Raw genomic sequence first — 8,190 nt, forward strand, 5'->3', positions numbered from 1 at the left:
CTGACTGAACATAGAGTATATAATCTGATGAAACAGCTTTTCTCCTGACCACGTGTCACATAATGATCACATATATACACAAAGATATAATTTAAAATAAATATACATACATATTTTGGAATGATTTACTCAGTTATAAGATATTTTTAATCAGTTACACAGCCGGAGCGAATAAGCTATTTTCCAGCCTGGGAGTTCTACCCCTGTTCCTCCTTCCTTTTTTTTTCTTTTTTAAAAATTTTTTTAATTTCGTTTTTGTTTTTATTTGGTCCCTAGATAAGGGACGTATCAGATATTAAACTGATAAGAACAGATACTACACTTGATCTTAGCCAAAAGGCCGAGAAGCGATCCCTGTTCCTCCTTCCTGATGGCAGTGGGACAAAGATACTCTGTGCTGGATAAAAAGGGTCCTTCATACTAATAACCTGATAATAACCCTGTATTGTAGAATTACTGAATGTGTGATTCTGCCTGTGCCATTAGTTTTCTGAACACTAATGATTCAGTGGTACTTTCTCTGCTTCACAGGATTAATTGGTCCTCACTTCGATTGGGGAGCGAGGCAATGATGTCCATCTCAACTACTTCATGCTCACCTGCACCCTCAGGCACTGCTGCTGAAGTCAGGCTGGTCCTCTGGTGAATGTACAGATGAATTGGCAGGAGTATGCATCTATCTTTAATCTTTTCCTGTAACAGGTCAAACTCAGTTGAAGAAGGCCACCATCACACTGTTCCCAAACAAAAGCACAACAGTCTTAACTGATTATCAACTGGGATCTTTTACATCCACAATCATGAAGTGTTTTGAGAGACTGGCCTAGTCCTGAAGAAGGAGCCAATACCTCTAATGAGGTGATTTGGTATTTCATCAAACACGTTATCGAACTTCTATAGGTGTACTCGGGAAAGTATACTGACCCGTTGCCTCACAGGCTGGTGCAGGAATTCGAGAGCTGAAGAGTGGAGAAGGCTGCAGAAGTTAGCAAACATAGACAGGTCCATCACAACTCATCTCTACCATCCTTCAAAGCCATCTATATGAGGTTCTGCCTGAAGAAGGCAGCCAACATTATAAAATAATCCCAATACTCTGGACACATCGGGAAAAACGTGCCGAAATCTAAAAATCAGAACTTCTAGATTCAAGAATGGTTCATTTCTAACAACTATCAGACATGAACCTCCCTCTAGTGCACAGATCATAAATTACTTGGTTCGGCTTGGAGTCGGAGGAGGAGCTTGGAGAGAGTCGCGCTGTGAATCAGAGGAGGAGGAGCTTGCTGAAAGTGAGGAGAAGGAGCAGTGAAGTAGTGAGACTTCCTGGCTTTGGCTTATTAGGCTTCGGCAAAAGCAGGCAAGGAGAAAAGGTAAGCTGAGTTATTTGCCTTCATGTTCAGAGTCATGCCAGTAGGGTTAGTGCTCTGTACTTGGTGTCAGATGTGGGAACAATGGGTGACCTCCACCCTCCCAAATGGCCACATCTGCACCAGGTGTACCGAGATGCAGTTACTAAGGGAGCGAATTAGGGATATGGAGTTGCAGATTGATGACCTGCGGCTTGTAAGGGAGAGTGAGGAGTTAATTGACTCAACTTTCAGGCCGATAAATACTCCAGAACCCGTGTCAGGTAAGTGGGAAACCGTCAGGGGGGGAAAGAAAAAAGCGAAAAAAACGGAGATCACACCACTGACTATCTCACTCAGCAACAGTTATGTTGTGTTGGATTCTGTTGAGGGAGATGACTGGACAGAAGATGGCCACGGGCACCAGGTCAATGGCAATGTGCCTAGCAGAGTGGTGGAAAGGAAAAGAAGATATTTAGTAGTTATTGGGGACTCCATTGTCAGGGGTATGGACAGGAGGTTCTGTGAGCCAGATAAGTATACCCGCATGGTGTGCCGCCTCCCTGGTGTAAGGGTACGAGATATTGCAAATCGGGTCCAAAATATTATGAGAGGAGAGGGAAAGCAGCCTGATGTCTTGGTACATGTGGGTACAAACGACATTGACTAGAAAAGGGAGGAGTTAATGAAAAGGGATTACAGTGAACTGGGACGAAAGCTGAAAGACAGGAACGCTAGGGTGGTGATCTCGGGATTACTACCTGTTCCAAAGGCAAGTGATGAAAAGAATGTAAGGATAAGGAAAATGAACGTGTGGCTGAGGGGCTGGTGTACAAGGCAAAGATTTGGCTTCTTGGATCATTGGGATCTCTTTTGGGGAAGGCATGATCTTTATAAGAGGGACGGGTTGCACCTAAATCTAAAAGGTGTCAACATTTTGGCAAGTATGTTTGGTGCAGCAGTGGGGCAAGGTTTAAACTAATTTGGCAGGGGTATGGGAACTAGAGTGATAAGAAAAACGGTAGGGAAGATAAAGTAATGGCCAGGAAAAGTAAAATAGGAAAAGTAATGTTGGGAGGAGAAAGTAAAAAATCAGATGGTGCAGTTAGTTTTCGGGTCAATGATAGTGTTAAGAAAATTACAAAGAAAAATAGTGGGCAGAAAAATCAAAAGAAAAGGTTACAGAAGTCACTAGATATTAAAAGTACAAAGAGCATAAAGGCACTTTATCTGAATGCCCGCAGTATTAGAAATAAGGTTAGTGAACTTGAGGCGCAAATCAGTACCCATGCCTATGATTTGGTAGCCATCACGGAAACAGGGCTACAAGGTGACCCTAAATGGGAATTAAACTTTCAAGGGTATCAGGTGATGCAAAGAGATAGACAGGATGGTAAGGGAGGTGGAGTTGCACTCTTAATCAAAGATGAGCTCCAGGCAGTAGTGAGGAATGATATAAGATCTAAAGAGCATAATGTTGAGTCCATTTGGGTAGAGATAAAGAATAACAAAGGGAAAGAATTATTGGTGGGTGTTATCTATCGCCCACCATATAACAATAGTTTAGTGGCACAGGAAATAAATAGAGAGATAAGTGAGGCATGTAATAATTATACGGCAGTCGTCATGGGGTCTTTAACTTCCACATAGATTGGGAAAATCAAGTTGGTTGTGGGAGTCTGGAAGAGAACTTCATAGAATGCATCCGCAATAGCTTTCTTGAGCAGCATGTTAAGGAACCCACAAGAGAAAATGCTCTCCTGGATCTAGTGTTGTGCAATGAGATAGGTAGAGTAAATGATGTAATAGTCAGAGACCATCTGGGAAATAGCGATCATAGTATGATTGAATTTCTCATTCAGATGGAAGGGGAAGTAGTTAGATCTAAAACTAATATATTATGCTTAAACAGGGGTGACTACCATAGGATGAGGGAGGAATTGGGCAGAGTGGACAGGGAGCACAGGCTAATTGATGAAACAGTTGAGGAACAGTGGAAGATTTTCAAAGAAATATTTTGTAATGCTCAACAAAAATATATTCCGGTCAGGAAAAAGGGCAGCAAGGGAGGGAAAAATCAACCGTGGTTAACAAAGGAAATAAAGGAGAATATAAAATTGAAGGCACAGGTGTACAAAGCTGCAAAGAGCAGTGGGAAACTGGAAGATTGGGATAACTTTAAGAGACAACAAGGGGTTACAAAGCGGGTAATAAGAAATGGGAGAAAGGATAATAAAAGTAAATTGTCACAAAATATAAAAACAGAAAGCAAAAAATTTTATAAATATATAAAATGGAAGAATGTGGCCAGAGTTAACATAGGACCCTTGGAGGATGAGAAAGGAAAACTGGTAGCAAAAAATGAGGAAATGGCCGAGGCATTAAACAAATATTTTGTGTCAGTCTTGACGGTGGAAGACACTTCCAGCATGCCCAAGTGCGGAGTTAAGGATGCGAATGTTGGGGAGGGCCTTGATAAAATAGTTGTTACAAAGGAAGTAGTGATGGAGAAACTAATGGGACTAAAGCCAGACAAATCACCTGGTCCTGATGATATGCATCCAAGGGTTCTGAAGGAAATGGCAGAAGTTATAGTTGATGCATTGGTGGTCATATACCAAAATTCCTTGGATTCTGGGCAGGTCCCGGCAGACTGGAAGACAGTAAATGTCACACCACTTTTTAAGAAGGGATGTAGGCCGAAGAATGGAAATTATCGGCCAATTAGCTTGATGTCTGTGGTTGGAAAAATGCTTGAAGCCGTCATTAAAGATGAAATAGTGAAATTTTTAGAACGTAAGGGTTCAATCAGGCAGACGCAGCATGGTTTTAGAAAGGGAAGATCTTATTTGACAAACTTGTTAGCATTCTTTGAGGATATAATGGGTGCGGTGGATAGAGGGGAACAGGTTGATGTTGTATATTTGGATTTCTAGAAAGCGTTTGATAAGGTGCCGCACAAGAGACTTCTCAGTAAGTTACAGGAAAGTGGTGTCCGGGGAAGTATATTGGCCTGGATTGAAAATTGGTTGTCTGACAGGAGGCAGAGAGTCGGGATAAATGGGAGTTTTTCAGGTTGGCAGAGAGTGGTAAGTGGGGTGGCGCGGGGGTCAGTGTTAGGCCCACAACTGTTCATCATTTACATTGATGACTTGGAGGAGGGGACAAAATGTGGTGTAGCCAAGTTTGCGGATGACATCAAATTGAGTGGAAGAGCAAATTGTAATGAGAATGTGGAGAGTCTGCAGAGGGATATAGTTAAGCTGGATGAGTGGGCAAAATTCTGGCAGATGGAGTACAATGTTAGTAAGTGTGAGGTTATCCACTTTGGCAAGAAAATTATAAGAGCTGAATATTATTTAAAGGGTGAAAAACTACAGCATGCTGTTGTGCAGAGGGACTTGGGAGTGCTTGTGCAAGAATCGCAAAAAGTTAGGTTGCAGGTGCAGCAGGTTATTAATAAGGCAAATGGAATGTTGGCCTTCATCGCTAGAGGAATTGAATTCAGGAGTAGGGAGGTAATGTTGCAACTGTACCTGGAGTACTGTGTCCAGTTCTGGTCTCCATATTTGAGGAAGGATATACTGGCTTTGGAAACGGTCCAGAGGAGGTTTACTAGGTTGATCCCTGGGATGAAGGCGTTGACTTATGATGAAAGATTAAATCATCTAGGAGTGTGGGTATGACAACGGCTCTGTATACGCTTATCTTTGTGAGGTTTTTCAGTTGGTTGTTTTTCCAGACTCTTTTGTGTAGTCTTCCAAAGGCGCTATTTGCCTTGGCGAGTCTGTTGTCTATCTCATTGTCGATCCTTGCATCTGATGAAATGGTACAGCCGAGATAGGTAAACTGGTTGACCGTTTTGAGTTTTGTGTGCCCGATGGAGATGTAGGGGGGCTGGTAGTCAAGGTGTTCGGCTCCGAATCATGGGTCCTCTACCGGCATCACCTACGGCTCCTAGAACGCTTCCACCAGCGTTGTCTCCGCTCCATCCTCAACATCCATTGGAGCGCTTTCATCCCTAATGTCGAAGTACTCGAGATGGCAGAGGTCGACAGCATCGAGTCCACGCTGCTGAAGATCCAGCTGCGCTGGGTGGGTCACGTCTACAGAATGGAGGACCATTGCCTTCCCAAGATCGTGTTATATGGCGAGCTCTCCACTGGCCACCGTGACAGAGGTGCACCAAAGAAAAGGTACAAGGACTGCCTAAAGAAATTTCTTGGTGCCTGCCACATTGACCACTGCCAGTGGGCTGATATCGCCTCAAACCGTGCATCTTGGCGGCTCACAGTTTGGCGGGCAGCAACCTCCTTTGAAGAAGACCGCAGAGCCCACCTCACTGACAAAAGGTAAAGGAGGAAAAACCCAACACCCAACCCCAACCAACCAATTTTCCCCTGCAGCCGCTGCAACCGTGTCTGCCTGTCCCGCATCGGACTTGTCAGCCACAAACGAGCCTGCAGCTGACGTGGACTTTTACCCCCTCCATAAATTTTCGTCCGCGAAGCCAAGCCAAAGAAATCATCTAGGATTAAATTTGCTCGAGTTCAGAAGAATGAGAGGAGATTTTATAAAAACATATAGGATTATGAAGGGTATGGATAGGATAGATGTAGGAAGGCTTTTTGAGCTGGCCGGGGAAACTAAAATGAGAGGACACAGTCTCAAGATTCGGGGGAGTAGATTTAGGACAGAGATGAGTAAAAATAGTTTTTCCCAGAGAGTAGTGAATGTTTGGAATTCTCTATCCAGGGAAGTGGTTGAGGCTGCCTCATTAAACATATTTAAAATTTGGTTAGATAAATTTTTACATGATAGAGGAATTAGGGGATATGGGGAGAAGGCAGGTAGGTGGAGTTAGGTCATAAATTAGATCAGCCATGATCGTATTGAGTGGCGGAGCAGGCTCGATGAGCCATTTTTGGCCTACTCCTGTTCCTACTTCCTATGTTTCTATGTTCCTATGTACTTCAAGACCACAAAAAGGATTGCCTGCACAATTGTAATGCAGTGGAACACTAGCCTTGATCCATTTCAAGTTGCCTACTATCCAAACAGGTCCAATGTAGACTATCTCCCTTGCTTTCCACTTCATCCTGGGACACCTGGACACCAATGTCCTGGAAACGAAGGTATCACTGACCACAACACCTCCTCCGACACCCCAGACCCTGGAAAACTCATCCCAAATCATCGAGATTTTGGCCTCAACTCCCTCTTCTCTATAACTGGATCTTTCACAACCTGTTTAATTTTCTGCAATCAGCAAAGATAGAACATAGAACAATACAGCACAGCACATGCCCTTTGGCCCTCAATGTTGTTCGAACCAATATATTCCTAACAAAAAAATGTAAAAAATACTAAACCCTTCTCTTTCATTCATGTGCCTATCTAAGGGTCTCTTAAATGCCCCTAATGTTTCAGCCTCTAGCACCATCCAGGTATTCCAGGCACCCACAACTCTGTGTAAAAAATACAGAGTTGTCTCCCTTAAACTTTTCTCCATTCACTTTATTGAAATCTCCACTTATGTTTGCTATTCCTGCCCTGGGAAAAAGACAGTGGTTTTTACCTTATCTATGCTTCTCAGAATCTTGTAGAACTCTATTAATAAGTCTCCTCTCACCCTTCTTTGCTCCAAAGAGAAGAGTCTTTGCTAATCTTGTTGGAAAGCAATATCTCCTCCATAATCTCAGCCAACACTAGTGCCATCTACTGTACTCTCTGTACACCCAGGACTGCTCCAACTCTATCTTTATGTTTTTTGATGAGTCCACAGTCATTGAATATCGATCAATGATCAGATAATAGCCTGATGTTAAGATACCAATCTCCTTCTCATTGTTATTATAATAAAGGGACTTCAGAAGAAGGGAAGGTAGAGGCCATGGCCCTCCCTGTCCTCATCAATGGCAAAGAGGTGGAGACAGTAGATAGCTTTAAGTTCTTGGAAGTAAGCAATTCTTTTAACCTGATCTGAACCAACCACATTAAGAAAGAACCAGGTGAAGAAAGCACATCAATGCCGCTACTTCCTTAGAAGGCTAAAGAAACCTGGCATGTCCCCTATGTCCTCTATTGTTTGACACGTGCAGCAGTAAAAACATTTGAGCTGGATGCTTCACCATATTAAACAGCAGCAGCTCCACCCAAAATAGGAAGAAACTATAGTTAGCTCAGATGGTCAGGCAAATTTCCTTTCCCTGAATCTGCAGCTCCTGCTGCCTGGGAAAGGCAAACAATATTTTGAAAGGCCCATCACACTCTGGACATGCTCTTTTCTCCCTCTCCCATTGGTCTGAATGCTCGTGGGTGGGAAATTGGCCTCCAACGGGCCTAAAATCCTGTCACCCTTGCATTCCCGCATGAACTTTACGGCAGTGATACCATACTACCCTTATGATGTATGAACTGATCTTTTCATTTTTACCTGATACTCTGTAATTGTGCTCTTGCCCTTCTAATTTTATATTCATGGTAGCGTTGACTGGCTAGACTGCTCTCAATAGAACCCTTCTACTGTACTAGGTACAATGCACCAATAAACTTGAATTTGAACTCTTTATTTAATTAATGATACATTGCTCCTGTAGTGTTTCGGTTGGCAAGGATTTTGCCAATAAAATGTTTGCTGCTGCCTTCAGAAGTGACATGGAAAAAGTACATTTGAATTGAATTGGTTCATGATTAAATGATCATGTTTACTGTCATATGCTTAAGTATTATGTACTTAAACACTGAAATTCTTACTTGCCACAGCCAAACAGATGGATTTTCTATTAAACAAAATTATAATAATGCTGGAGAAATTCAACATGTCGAACTGTGTACTTTA

At 42.7% G+C, this 8,190-nt stretch overlaps 1 pseudogene; it reads right to left on the minus strand.

Annotated features, from left to right (window-relative positions):
• Nucleotides 1-233: 233 nt before the first annotated feature.
• LOC138752066 (U2 spliceosomal RNA) lies at nucleotides 234-352 on the minus strand (annotated as a pseudogene).
• Between the last annotated feature and the right edge of the window lie 7,838 nt (nucleotides 353-8,190).

The sequence above is a fragment of the Narcine bancroftii genome, chromosome 1 (genome assembly GCF_036971445.1).
Source record: "Narcine bancroftii isolate sNarBan1 chromosome 1, sNarBan1.hap1, whole genome shotgun sequence".
Lineage (NCBI taxonomy): Eukaryota > Metazoa > Chordata > Chondrichthyes > Torpediniformes > Narcinidae > Narcine > Narcine bancroftii.